The following is a 13,526-nucleotide window of genomic DNA, read 5'->3' on the forward strand; positions in this document are numbered from 1 at the left end:
AATCAAAAGCTCAGCCTTCTCTCTCCCATAATCACATGAAACACGCTGAAGAGGAAGGAGAAGCCATAGAACCCTAGCTCTCATTCCATTCTCACCTTCAAATCCTTATATCTTTTAATTCGCAACTCCAATTGACGAGTCGTCAGCAACCACAAATTCGTTTCGGAATTCTCTTTAAATCTATCATAACAAAGTGGTAAAAAATTTGATATTTCTCACTTAGCCTTCTTCTCTCCAGATTCAAAATTTTGAGGTTTTGGTATTGAGGAATTGAATAATTTTGATAGTTTAGGTAGACTTTAGTAGCGGGTAATCACTGGGTTTCGTCCAAAACAATCGTGGGTATGGTAAGAAATTCTTAAACCTTTGTGAATTCTTGAATTAGTGAATCCTATGTTGATTATAGTGATATTGTATGAATTAGATTGAGTTTCATGTTGAATTGGAGTTCAATTGGTGGTTTGGAATGAAATTCTGGTGGTTGAGTTTACGAAATTGACATTTGGAGGCTTGGAGCTTGTGGAAGAGAGAATTTCGGGGTGTTCCGAGTTTAGGGAGGAATCGACCAAGGTATGGTTTTGGTTTCTCGTAGTTAATATATAATATTACGTGAAAATTTAGGTTAGTTGACCGTAGGATAAGTTAAATTATGTGAATGGTGCATGTTTAGTGGATATAGTGAATAAATGTTGAGTTTGATGTGAATTCTTGTTGGAAATTAGTAAGTAGTGTTGATAAATTATATGTTGAGATGATGGTAGTGGGGTTGGTGTTGAATATAAATTATATGTTAGGTTTGATAATGAAGTGGTTGGAATTGATGTAATTATTGTATATATGTATATATGTGATGAAAATGATGTTGAATTGATGATGAAGTATTAGTATTTTGAGTGACTAAGTAATTGATGGGTAGTGGATTAGTGTTTGGTGAATTTTGAGAATGCTTGAGATGGTATGGCTGATTTGGTTGGTTTGGATTAGAAATTTGGGGAAAAAAAACTTGAGGTTTTGGGTTTTAGTAACAAAATACAATTTTTAACCAATTTTGACGCATTGTAAATTGGCCCTCAGACCCTTAAATTTGATAAAACTTTTCTTAAATAAAAATTGGGTCCGAGTGGTTTATGACGTTCGAAGAACGAACGAAAAATAATTTTTAATGAAAAAGTTATGCGCATTTGAAGTTTTGGTTTAAAAACACAATTTCTCAGAGAAAACCAGAATTTCTGGTATGTGTGCCTATGCACACTATCGTGTGCACGCCTAGACTAGAGATTTGGTGAGACTCATGCGTACGCACGAGGGGGTACGCGTACGCACACCGTTGGAATTTTGTAAGTTGTGTGTACATATACTATGATGCGTACACACACGAAGGGAAGCTCGTCTGGTGCGTGCGTATGCACAGCACCATGTGTATGCACGATTTTCTGTTTTACACTAAAACTCTGTTTTTAACTGTTTGACCTTCTCGACAAGCTTGTAAACTTCCGTAACCCCTTGTTTAAGGTCCGATAGCTAGTTTTTAGGTTTCAGAATAAGAGCAAAGCTATTGAGGGAGTTAGTTTATATTGAAGAGAGATGTATTGAATCTAATAAGAGGAATAATAAAGACTGATGAAGAATTGAGATGATGATAACTGATTATGATTGAGGTATGTTGAGGGTGATTATGATAATAAGAGGTAATGATAATTAATGATGTTATTGACTATGAATAAATTGCAGTAACGAGGAGGGTGAACTTGAAAATGAATTGAATCTGATTGAGATATATGTGACCGGGTAAGATGTAGTGATATTTTCCACTTGCTCTAGGTATAATTTGATATTTTGAGTAAGATGCAATAGTATTGTCTACTTGCTCTGGGTATAATTTTAGATTCCGAATAAGATGCAGTGGTATTGTCCATTTGCTCTGGATATAATTGAAGATTTTGGATAAGATATAGTGGCGTTGTCCACTTATTCCGAGTAAAAGTTTGAGATGCCGGGTAAGACGCAATATGTTGGTCACTGGTGATAATGAAACTGAAATTCAAAGTGTAACAATTACACTCCTCTCTCTTTATTAAAAGATCTTGTGGATCTTAATTTCTTTATTGGAATTAAGACTGTTAGGCACTTAGATACACTTATTTCTCTTAATCAAACAAAATACATTAAATAACTTTTTGGTTAAAGCTGGTAGGTAAGATTCAATTCCTCTATCTATACCTATGCTAAGCTTTCAATTTCTCTATTTATACCTATGCCGAACTCTTCAAAACTAACAATTGTTAGAAGTGTTTCCTTCAATGATCCAATTCTATTTTGATCCATCATTTGAGGTCTCCAATATGCTACTATAACACATCTTGACATTTCATTTGGACGAATAAAATCAGTCAATTCATGTCCAATCTAGGATAAGTACATTGGTTGGTAGTCAAGTGGGTACTCCGTTACTTGGTAGGTATGTCAGAACTCGCATTACAAATTCATAAGACTAATGATCTTCGCCTCCCTACTCTTTTAGATTTGGACTGGAATGTTGATTTGGATGATCATTGATACGTTTAGGTTATTGCGTCTATTTTGGTCCAAATTTAGTTTCATGGAAGTGTAGCAAACAACCCACTGTCAATAGAAACTCAACAAAAACATAATTTCGCACACTGTCTGCAGTATTCTCTAAGTTCATATGGATTTAAACACTTCTATATGAACTTCATTAGTCTTATCACACTCCACCCACTATGTTTTGTGATAATATGTATGTTGTATTCTTAGCCTATAATTCTATTATTTATGAGCGCACAAAATATTTTGAATTCAATTTTTAATTTGTACATAATCGTGTCATAAAAAATTTGGTGACTAAACAAATCATGAACATCCTCAGAAAATCATTGTCAAACTTACTCTTTGACAAATTCAAAAACAAACTCAGGTTGGCACTAAAATCTTCTTAGGATTGTGAGAGGGGAGGGTATTAAAGGATATAGAGTTAGTTATGTATACATGTATGTAAGGAGTTAGTAAGTCAACTTGATGGAAGAGCTGATAGGTTTAACTATCTATATTACTATAAATAATATTCAGGTCTGTTTGGAAAGTTTTAAAAGTAATTTTTTTTTAATTTTTGCCTTATGAAAAGTAGTAATATTAATGTCTAATGCAATTTTCAAAATCAAATTGCAACTTTCTAAGAAACTATTTATGAGTTTATAGAGAAGTTAAAAAAATTACTTCTCTCATAATACTACTATTTTTAATCACATTTCTATAAAATAAGCACTTTTAAAATTAAAAATCCAAATACAAAATAACTTATTTATAAGCTACTTTTAATATAGTCATTTATTGTTTAAGCTATTTAAAAAAAATTAATTAAACTGTTTATCCAAACTGGACCTTAACTGTATGTATCAGTTAAGGATAATAACAATAGTTTACAATAATAGAATTGCTATACTTCTTTTTCTCCTCTTCTTTCTACTCTCTTTTTTTTTTCTCCAATAACTATAATCGTCATAAATTTGGTGGATAACTTTTTTTAGCATTTAGCTAACATATTTTCTAAGAATACATGATAAATTTATTATTAGTAGAAGGTTTTAATTTTTTTAATAAATACAAAATAAATACATTGAAAAATCAAATTTTTTATATTTTCGACAAAAAATTTTTTTTTTCAATTTGTAATTTTACCATGTACTTTTAGATCACAAGATAGATAAATTCCTTTTTTACGTACATAATTTTTTATAATAATATATGATAAAAATCACATTTGACAACAATGAAGAGAAAAATTAAAAGCATTTATTCCATGTTGGGGGGCCATTCATTTTCATTAATTATCTTTACCAAAAAATTTCATTAATTATTACTGGTCCATGCTGAAACTTTGCTTGTTATTGGACTTAGAGTGAAACCAAGGAACCAGACGTTGTTTGGCCCTTAAATGCTGATGCGTGATCGGGCAAAGTGAAGCTTACCGTTGTGGACTTGTGGTGGCGCCAGTCCAGGAAAAAAAAAAAACTTTGTGGTGGTAGAAAATTAATTTAAGTTGTTCTTTTTTTTCTTTTTGTTGGGAGAAATTGTTTTATGTTTATATATGGAGCACCGAAATAAATCGTATTTTATCTTTTTGATAAATTGACATATCAAATAAAAGTGTAAGCCTGGTTATTATATTATTCTTTTGGTCCATGATAAAAGAATAAAGCGTAGACATTTGGTTATTGTGTAGGTCTTGTTTATTATGAAAAAATAAAAAATGTTCGTTCATGTTAGTTCCAGTCTCAAATAAGTGTACACTTTCATAAAAGTTGGTTTCATAAGTTAGTGTTTATTTAAAAAAGCTAGAGAACATTTTTTTTTTATTAGTAACTTTATTTAGTTAAAGAGAGAGAATAAGTAAGAAGAAATTAATAGCAAAATATAATAAAAATATGTTTATTAAAAATAGTTTTACAATGAATAATTTATCTGAAATGAAGATTTTTTTTTAAACTATTTTCTTGTAAATCCAAGTGCTCTGCGCGCAACATTAATTTCTTCTAGAACGGGAATGGATGGTTATTAGAATGTGTCAATCTTCAAACTTGTTCTACCTTGGATTCTACAAGGCAATGACTTTGTGATCGATATTTGTGGAAAATTCTTTCGGTTTGATGATCGTATATCAACTTAGAAAGTATTGGAACCAATATTAATTGGAAAATAGATTTTATGCGGTGAAAAAAATACTTAAGAAAATAAAGTGTGATCTTTTATCTTTAATTATTTAAGTGAGACCAAAATTAAATAAGAGAGAAAGTAATAAATGGTTAGATTAAACTGGACATCATTCCGTTTTTTTTACAGGAGAGGATCCACTCCTCAATTGTGTACAATAAATTAAAAAAATATAAAATTAAAATTAAAATTAGATCGTTAATTAATTATTTAATTTCAAATTTTAAAATTTGAAAATTAAGATTAGTATTTAAATCCATTCACACTATGTACGTTCAAAACTCACCGTCATCTTCTCCGGTTCTCACCTCGCGTCACTGAATTTTTCGCCGGCCATACCGAGGCCGCCGCATCCTCCCACTGACACCGTCCTCACCTCCGCTGGTCAGCCCGATGCGCCTCGCCCTCCGACGCTAAGCCTAATGTTGCTGCCGCTGTTTTCGTGCCTCTCTTTCGAATCGGCTTCGCTTTCTCCCATTCCTTCAAGCCTCTTCTCACCGATGATACCATCATGCTCTTCTTCTTCGGATTTAAACATGGTTAGCTTCTTTCATGATTTGAGTCCTATGCTTCACAACAGTGTCCCTTTTGTCATGCCTAGTCTTTCAAAATTATGTTTCGCCACAATAATAGTTTCTTCTGTTTATTCATCTTGTTGTTCTATTTTAATGGTCAATTTATGATGGTCATTTTAGTAGGTATGCGGATGGTTATTTTATTTTTATGTAGATGATTATTTTGATTGGATTGAGTTTAGTTATATATAATTAAAATATGTTAGATGTTCAATTCATTAGGTATGCGGATGATTATTTTTATCCTTAAGTGGATGGTTATTTTTATTAAAGGTGAGTGGCGTATGGCAAGCCAAGTACCGACGGTAAAATGAGATGATTATTGATGAAGGTGGGATGACCACCGGTTGAAAAAGAAGAAAGTATTGGAGGATTTCAGATGGTTATTTTTTTGAAATAACTAACTGGATTTTTTTAAAATTTAAAATTTAAAATTAGAGAATTTAAAATTTGAAATTTGATGTGAACTAACTGAATAAGAGGTTTTAAATTTATTATTTTATGAATAATTTTTATTTTTAACTCATATTGGGCTAAATAAGTAGCGCATTGTACACATTATACAAATACCCCATAAACTCTTTAGCGGGACTCATATCAACTATATTAATAAGAAACAATTTTGACCAATGGGCATGGGGCCTTAGACTTCATTGATAGATATTATTATTATATGATCCTATCATATTCCTGATTGGTTATATATATTGGAACAAGTACTAATAATTATCACAAAACTACCTCTTTTAGAAACTTAACTTGAAAAAAAAAAAAGTATAAATAATTATATTTTTAATATTTTTTTACGTAAGAAATTTTTTTAGATTTACATGAATTTTTGCATAGTTGATCTTTTTATTAACATTATGATAAAATTCTTTTTTTTTAGATTAACAAAGATGAAACTCTAAATTTTTCAATCATAAAAATTTTAATATAATATAATTAAATTATTTTTTTATTTAAATTGATAGTAAAAAATATATAAATAATTATATCTTTAACCATAACATACCGAAGGAGTGTGTTGAGAAAATTTTCGGTTTTAATTAAAATGTTAGATGATTAACATTTTTTGTTTTATACTTTTTATTTTTTATTTAAATTAATATTAGTCAACTTCCTACCTTTTCTATTAAAAATGTTTCCTTTAACGTTTTCTTTAACTAATTAATTAACTAATTATAGGCTTCTTATACTTTGATCAAATTGAGTACGTAAGACAAGGCATATTACGCTCCTCTATAAAAGCTTAATCGAATTGCAAATTTGTTCTAAAATAGTAGTGCAAGAAAAAGTTCATCATGGACTAAGTATATAGAACAACTATATGAATTATATATGTCACATATCTAACAGATTTGTGTTCGATCAACGTATAATTAATACAAAGAAAAACTCATTAAATTTGTAAAATATGAAAAGTGAAAATAGAATCATTAGCTAAAAAATTATGGTCACTTAAACTATATGGTGAACTATTTTATAGCCAAGATGTAGCTAACACAGGAGAAAAATAAGAAAATCAACTAACCAAATATGCTCTCTATCTCTTTCCTCTAAAATAATGAGTATATGAGACTGCAAATAGAATTGCTAACTATATGTTAACTAAAATGATAAAAACTACTATTTTAGCTTTCAAAAGATTTAATTTTTGACAAAATGACATTTGGGAAAAAGAGGTGACGTCTTGTCTTTCAAAAATAATGTCAATTTAACAAAATGAACTAAATATAGGAAGATATATTCAAAAAATTAAAGGATTTTAAAAGTTAGATTTTGATAATTTAAATTTAATAATTTTACACTAAATAAAGTATTATTATTTATTGATTTTTATGCGAATGTTAAAAAATAAAAAATTGAAAACAGATTTTAGAGATGAAATGTTTCCTAAATTTTTTAATTTTACCTTTTAAATAATTTTTCACATGTTTCAACAAAAAATTAGATCAAATGTATGCATTGGTTTGTCACTTACAGAAAAAGGATATATTTTTTGTCAAACTGAAATTATCTTTAAAAGATCACAATATTACTTTCTCTTGGGCTATTTGATCACAGTCAAATTTTTTAGGGTCAAAATAGTAATTTACTTTATCTGAAAATCATCTAAATAGGCCACTTATGATGACAAACTTTTAGGGGTGGCAAAGCGGGCTGGCCCGCCCCGCCTAAGCCCGCTACATAAACGGGGCGGACCGGCCCGCCCCGCCAACTAAAATGGGTTCAAAATGCTAGCCCACCCCGTTTTATGGCGGATTGGCGGGTTGGCGGGCTAGCCCGCTTGACTTTTTTTTTTTTTTTGAAAAATAAAATTCATTAAAATTAACCAAAAAATAATAATTAAAAAATCAAATACAAATAAAAAATAGTCTAATTATAATATAATTTTTTTACTATTTTTTTTAATTTTTAACTTCAATAAAATTGTTCAAAATAATATTTGTCAATAGAATCATCTTTATTTTAAAAAATAAGTCACATAATTTGAGCATATATACAAAATTATAAAATAAAATAAATAAAGTTAATAACTCAAAAAAGAATAAAAACAAAAAATAAAAAAAAAAGTGTTTAAAAATTCTATAATTATTAATTTTATAATAATAATCACTCTTTTATTTAATTAAAAAAAAAAGAAAATAAAAATCTTCGGCCCGGCGGACTGGCCCGCCCTGCCCCGCCAAAACCCTCCAATTTGGCGGTGCGGGTTTAGCGGGTTTTTTTTAATTTGGCGGGCTCAAATTCCTAGCCCGACCCGCCTTTTTTAGCGGGTTTAGCGGATCGGCCCGACGGGCTCGACCCGTTTTGCCACCCCTACAAACTTTTATGGCTTCCGTAAATACATATATACGTCTACATATATGCCCGAATGCTATCATCCTAGCTATGTTATTACATAAGTATACATTTGCAATAAAATAATTTTGACCAAGATTAGCGAAGACCTATATCCATACATCACTAATAATAATAATGTGGGCAATAAAATTAAGAAAAATGTTTCGAAAGCAAAAAACTTTCAGCCCAAAATTATCAAGAAGCTTTTATTTTAACTTCATCTATATCATTTTCATACATACACTTTACAACCCACACTCTTATTATATATTGATTTGTCATTAATTAAATAATTTTCATACACTAATTATAATAAAAACTAATTGAATAATATCTTTTAATTGGCATTAATATTAATTTATTTTCTTTTTAAAGATTTCAATAAAACCTTGATTATTGTATAAAACTAAAATCAAGATAGAGAAAATCGAAATTTTATGTGAAATCAAAAAAATAAATTAAGTACGTAAAACGTAAACTCTTAACAAGATTTAAATCGTAAAATCGTCAGATCTAGTACAAATTTCGTAAAATCAACTAACTCATTTAAAATTGTAATATCGAAAGATTTTAAGAGTTAAATCGATATTCTAACTATTATATGACTAAAACTTTGATTACCGTATAGCATTAGTATAAGGATATTATTATGATTTTTTAATTACATATTAATAATAATATCTGTTATGTATTTAGTGTTATTTTAAGAAAATAATTTGATTGTTTTAATGATAGATTTAATTAGTAATAACTTATATGCATTGAGTATTTTATTAGGAAAAGAATTAAATTTAATGACATCCTTGCACCCAATTTTTTTATGGAGAGAATCACCTATTCACCCCTCAACCAAAGATTTTAACAACTTTTAAACTCATAATGAAGAGGGTTGTCCATTATCTGATTTCAAAGAGTATATATAAAAATTATCACAAGCGTTATTAAGATATAGTTTTAAATTATTTCGATATTTTTTAATTAATATTTGTATTTATTTATTTTAAATAATTCTATATGATCAATTAAAGTCTTATTTAAAAATTTGTTTAATATTTTTTCATGTTTTATTATTTTTTATATCAATCAGTATGTAAAATTATGGTTTGCATAGTAAAATTTGAGAAAATATTTTTAACATAACTTCTATAATTTTACATTCATAACATCTATAATTTTATACATATAATTTTATAACATTCATAAATTTATATACATAAAAAAATGTCAAATACTTAAATTAATTTATTTAATTGATAATTTTACTATTCATAGCATCTATAAATTTATACACATAATATCTATAATTTTGTACTCATAATATTCATAATTTTATATACATATAATATTCATAATTAAAAAAAATTACACTTAATATTACCAAATTTTAAATTATATTTTTTATTATATATTTTAAATTATCTCATATATATATTAATGGATCATATTTGAATTATTTTAATATTTTTATTTGATATTTATATATATTTTTTTTTTATTGATACTAATATGATGAGTTAATAATTATTTTTAAAAATTTGTTTTTTAATTTTTGTTTATATTTTATATTTTATTTTTTATTTTATAATAATCTATATCTAAAAATGTAAATTATATTGTAAAAGTTGTTAAAATCCTCTAATTTAATATTCATAATTTTATACGTATTACATTTATAATTTTAAATACATAACATTCATAATCAGTGAACTAATGTTGATTTATTATTATTATTATTATTATTATTATTATTATTATTATTATTATTATTATTATTATTATACAGGTTATAAACCAACAATTTTTTATTTTTTTTATTTTTAATAAATAGAGATTATTAAATTTAAGATGTTTTGATTTTTTATAAAATATGACGAGGTGATGATTTGAGATATTTTTTAAGATTAGTGATATAAAAATTTAGAAGTTTTATTTAAAAACAATTGTAAACTTGTGAATGTAGAAAAATAAGGAAGGATCTTTTGATATTTGACTTATATTAAATTTAGGATTAATCTTTGATGTAATTAAAAAGAAAAAATTAATTATAAAAAAATTAATTATGTCAATTAAATTAAAAAAATATTCATATTCTCTTATAAATAAAAGTGTTATTAATCATGTATTATTTATGATATTTTAGCTTACGTAACCTTACTCAAAACTTAAATGGACAGCTTTTGCAATAATATGATCTTTACCATTATCAATAGGGCAAGGAAAGAGTCTATATTTAATGAAACTCGTATTTTTCTGGCAGGAGCAATTAAGATCCAGCAGGGAATTAATTAAGGGACTTTAATAAAGATATTAAAAATATTTTTTTTTTTAAAGATGTTTATATATGTCATGCTATCATTAAATATCTTTATTAAATCGGTTAATAATTTATTTTTTATTATAAATCAGAACAAAATCGATTTACTATAATAACAATAATAAACTCAATTGTCTACATTATAATTATTAGACCGATTTAATCTGATCGAATTATACCATCTAAATCGAATATTTTTAAATTTTTTGATAAAAAGACAATTATATCTCCGACTTTTTATTTTTCGGACATTTAAATTCCTAAAAATTTAAAAGTACAATTAAATTCCTAAAAAAAATTGGGTTTGTTATTATTGTTATAAAAAAAATCGATTTTTTTTTCTAATTTGTTAAAAAATTAAAAAATAACCAGTTCATTAATACGTCCAATAATAATGCGACACGTAAATATCTTTACAAAAATACAATTTACGCATCTTTATGAAAGCATCCCTTTAATTAAGGACAATAAGATATATATTTCATAGATGGTGGACATCATTATAATTAATAATAGGATTTAGTTAACATATATTTTAAGAGCACGTGATAAATTTGTTATTAATAACAAATTTTTATTAAAATATAAAAAATTTAAATTTATTTTCAATGTATTTGTTTTATTTTTTATTAAATAAAAATATTTAAATTTTTTTACTAATAATAACATATATTTTTAAGACATATTAGCTAAACTCATAATAATATTATGCACTTAAAAGCTAGTAAGAGTAGTTGCCCACCAATTATGTTTGTGGCCAAAAACGACCAAAATTAAAAGTGGGAATAGGAAGGAGGTGCAAAACGACACGCTTGGAAGGTGTTGGTTCAATCAGTGTCTGGTTGACGGCCAGACCACATAGGCCGTCTTTGTGTTGTGTTGGATCCATCACTACTACATACTGCTCTTCGATATAAATGCTGCCATTATTAATGCTGGGTTTTATTAGGGGGCATGGAGAAGAAGAAAAGGCCTCATCGATTGTTGAAGAAATGGAAATTGACTAGTTGCACATGTGATGTAAGAGCAAGAGAAAGAAACCAAACAATAAAAGAAGAAGAAGAAGAAATGTTGTAATTATTATTTAAAGAAAATTATACTAGCGTCTATCGTGACCATCATCACATATGTATTCGTTCAATTCAAATTAATTTTGACTTTCTCATTTGCTTTGGGACAATTGTTGTAAATTAGTTTTTAAAATAAAAGAATATGTACATATATACAAAATATATAATATATAAATAAATTTCGAGAAAACATGATGTATGTATAACTGTATAAGTATACTTTATGAGAAAAATATCATAATTAGGTAGAATTTTACCAAATCGCGTGAGAAGTAGGTTTAATACTTTAAATTTAGGGTAATATTAGAAAAACAAAAAAAAAATAGTCATAATTTATCTTATTTAACATTTATTAATTGTCGTTAAATAAAACAAATTATAATTATTTTTGACTGATTTTCTTTTATTATTAAACATTTTCGTAATTTTAATCATAACTATCATTCTCGCTTCTCTCTAGCAGGCTAGCTTGTAATCTTTTATCTCCTCATAAACCTTTTCCTAAAAAATATCAAAATTATATTAATTAATATTTAATTTATATATAAGGTAAAGATGGTTTTAAACTTAATTTTAATTTATGGGATGGGAAAAGAGGCTAAAGGTCAAAGGTGGCGTTGTTAACGAGTCTTTGTCAATGCCAATTGCCACCCAACGGTGCAGCCAATAGACAGCGTGGGACCTTTAGTTCTTTTTTTTTGAAGGTTTAATTATTCTGTATGTTTTTATAATTTTATCAAATTTTTAATTAAATTTTTAGACATTAATTTTTTTTAATTTAGTTTATGTAGTAACAAAATCGTTTAAGATAATAGAACATTCTATTTAAAAATCGAATACTTTTATAATTGGGTTAGAATAGTTAATTAAATTCATCTCCATTTTTTTAAAATACTAAAACAACTCTTTAACATTTTGTCCTAAAATTAAAGAGCCATAGCTAGCGCTTGTTCTCTGAATTGAAGTCAGTAGCGTTTCTCCTCCGTTCGTCCATTTGTGTCGCTGTCATCATCGTCTTCTTTGACGGCGTGAGCGTCTGTCGTCGTCCGTCGTTCTTGGTCTGCGCTGCGCTATTCTGCGTTGTTCGTGCATCTGCTCTATGGCCTCTGTTGCGCTCCTTTGCCTGGCCGCACCTCAACTTGCTGCCTGAAGTCGATCTACCAAAACAGGTAACTGGTTAAATTTTTTTTATAGTGGATGAAACAGGTTTAAGCAAATGATAATTTTTTTTATAATGATTTATGAGCTAATTACGGAAAAAACAACACTGGTTAAATACCTATTTATTGAATTGATTTCTGAATTCTTTTGATATAATGGTTTAAGGTTTTCAATATATATATGGGTTTTGTTAATTGATGAATTGATATATGAATTGATTTTGCTGATTATGAATTTTGTTTATTGTTGATTGTTGTTGTTATGATCATGCTGGTTTATTAGGGTTCTGTTTTTCTCTTTTTTATGTAGTGATGGGGGATTTGGATTTTTCTTTTTCCTTTCTTATCGTCTTGAATTTGTTCGGAATTGTTTGCAAGAGTCCATTCTTCTAGAAACTAAATTATAAACGAGTCGGTGACTGTTGATACTGTTTGACATAGTTTAATCCAGGAATGTGCAAAAAAAATTATGAAATATTGTCTTATATGTCTTGTCTTTTGTTAATACTTGAGAAAATATGTATTGCTTGCTTTAGGAAAAAATTCATGCTTTCAATATACTTATTTTGAGTTTTTGCCCGTCAAATTGATTATCTTGTTTGAGGAACTATATAGATGTTAGTCGAAAAAATATTTTCGAAAGGATAAGCTAAATCGAAAAGATACACATGCAAGTGTTAAAAGGAAGTCATCTGACGCGTATTCGATTCCAATACATTAACAAATCGAAAAGTAATTCGAATTGAGAATCGAATGGTACTTTCGAATGGAGAATTGAGCGGTTACCATAGAGAAGTTGAAGGCTCTCTCTAACAAGCGAGGAATTTATGGG

The sequence above is a fragment of the Arachis ipaensis genome, chromosome B5 (assembly GCF_059453495.1).
Source record: "Arachis ipaensis isolate K30076 ecotype BB chromosome B5, ASM5945349v1, whole genome shotgun sequence".
NCBI classification, from domain to species: Eukaryota; Viridiplantae; Streptophyta; class Magnoliopsida; order Fabales; family Fabaceae; genus Arachis; species Arachis ipaensis.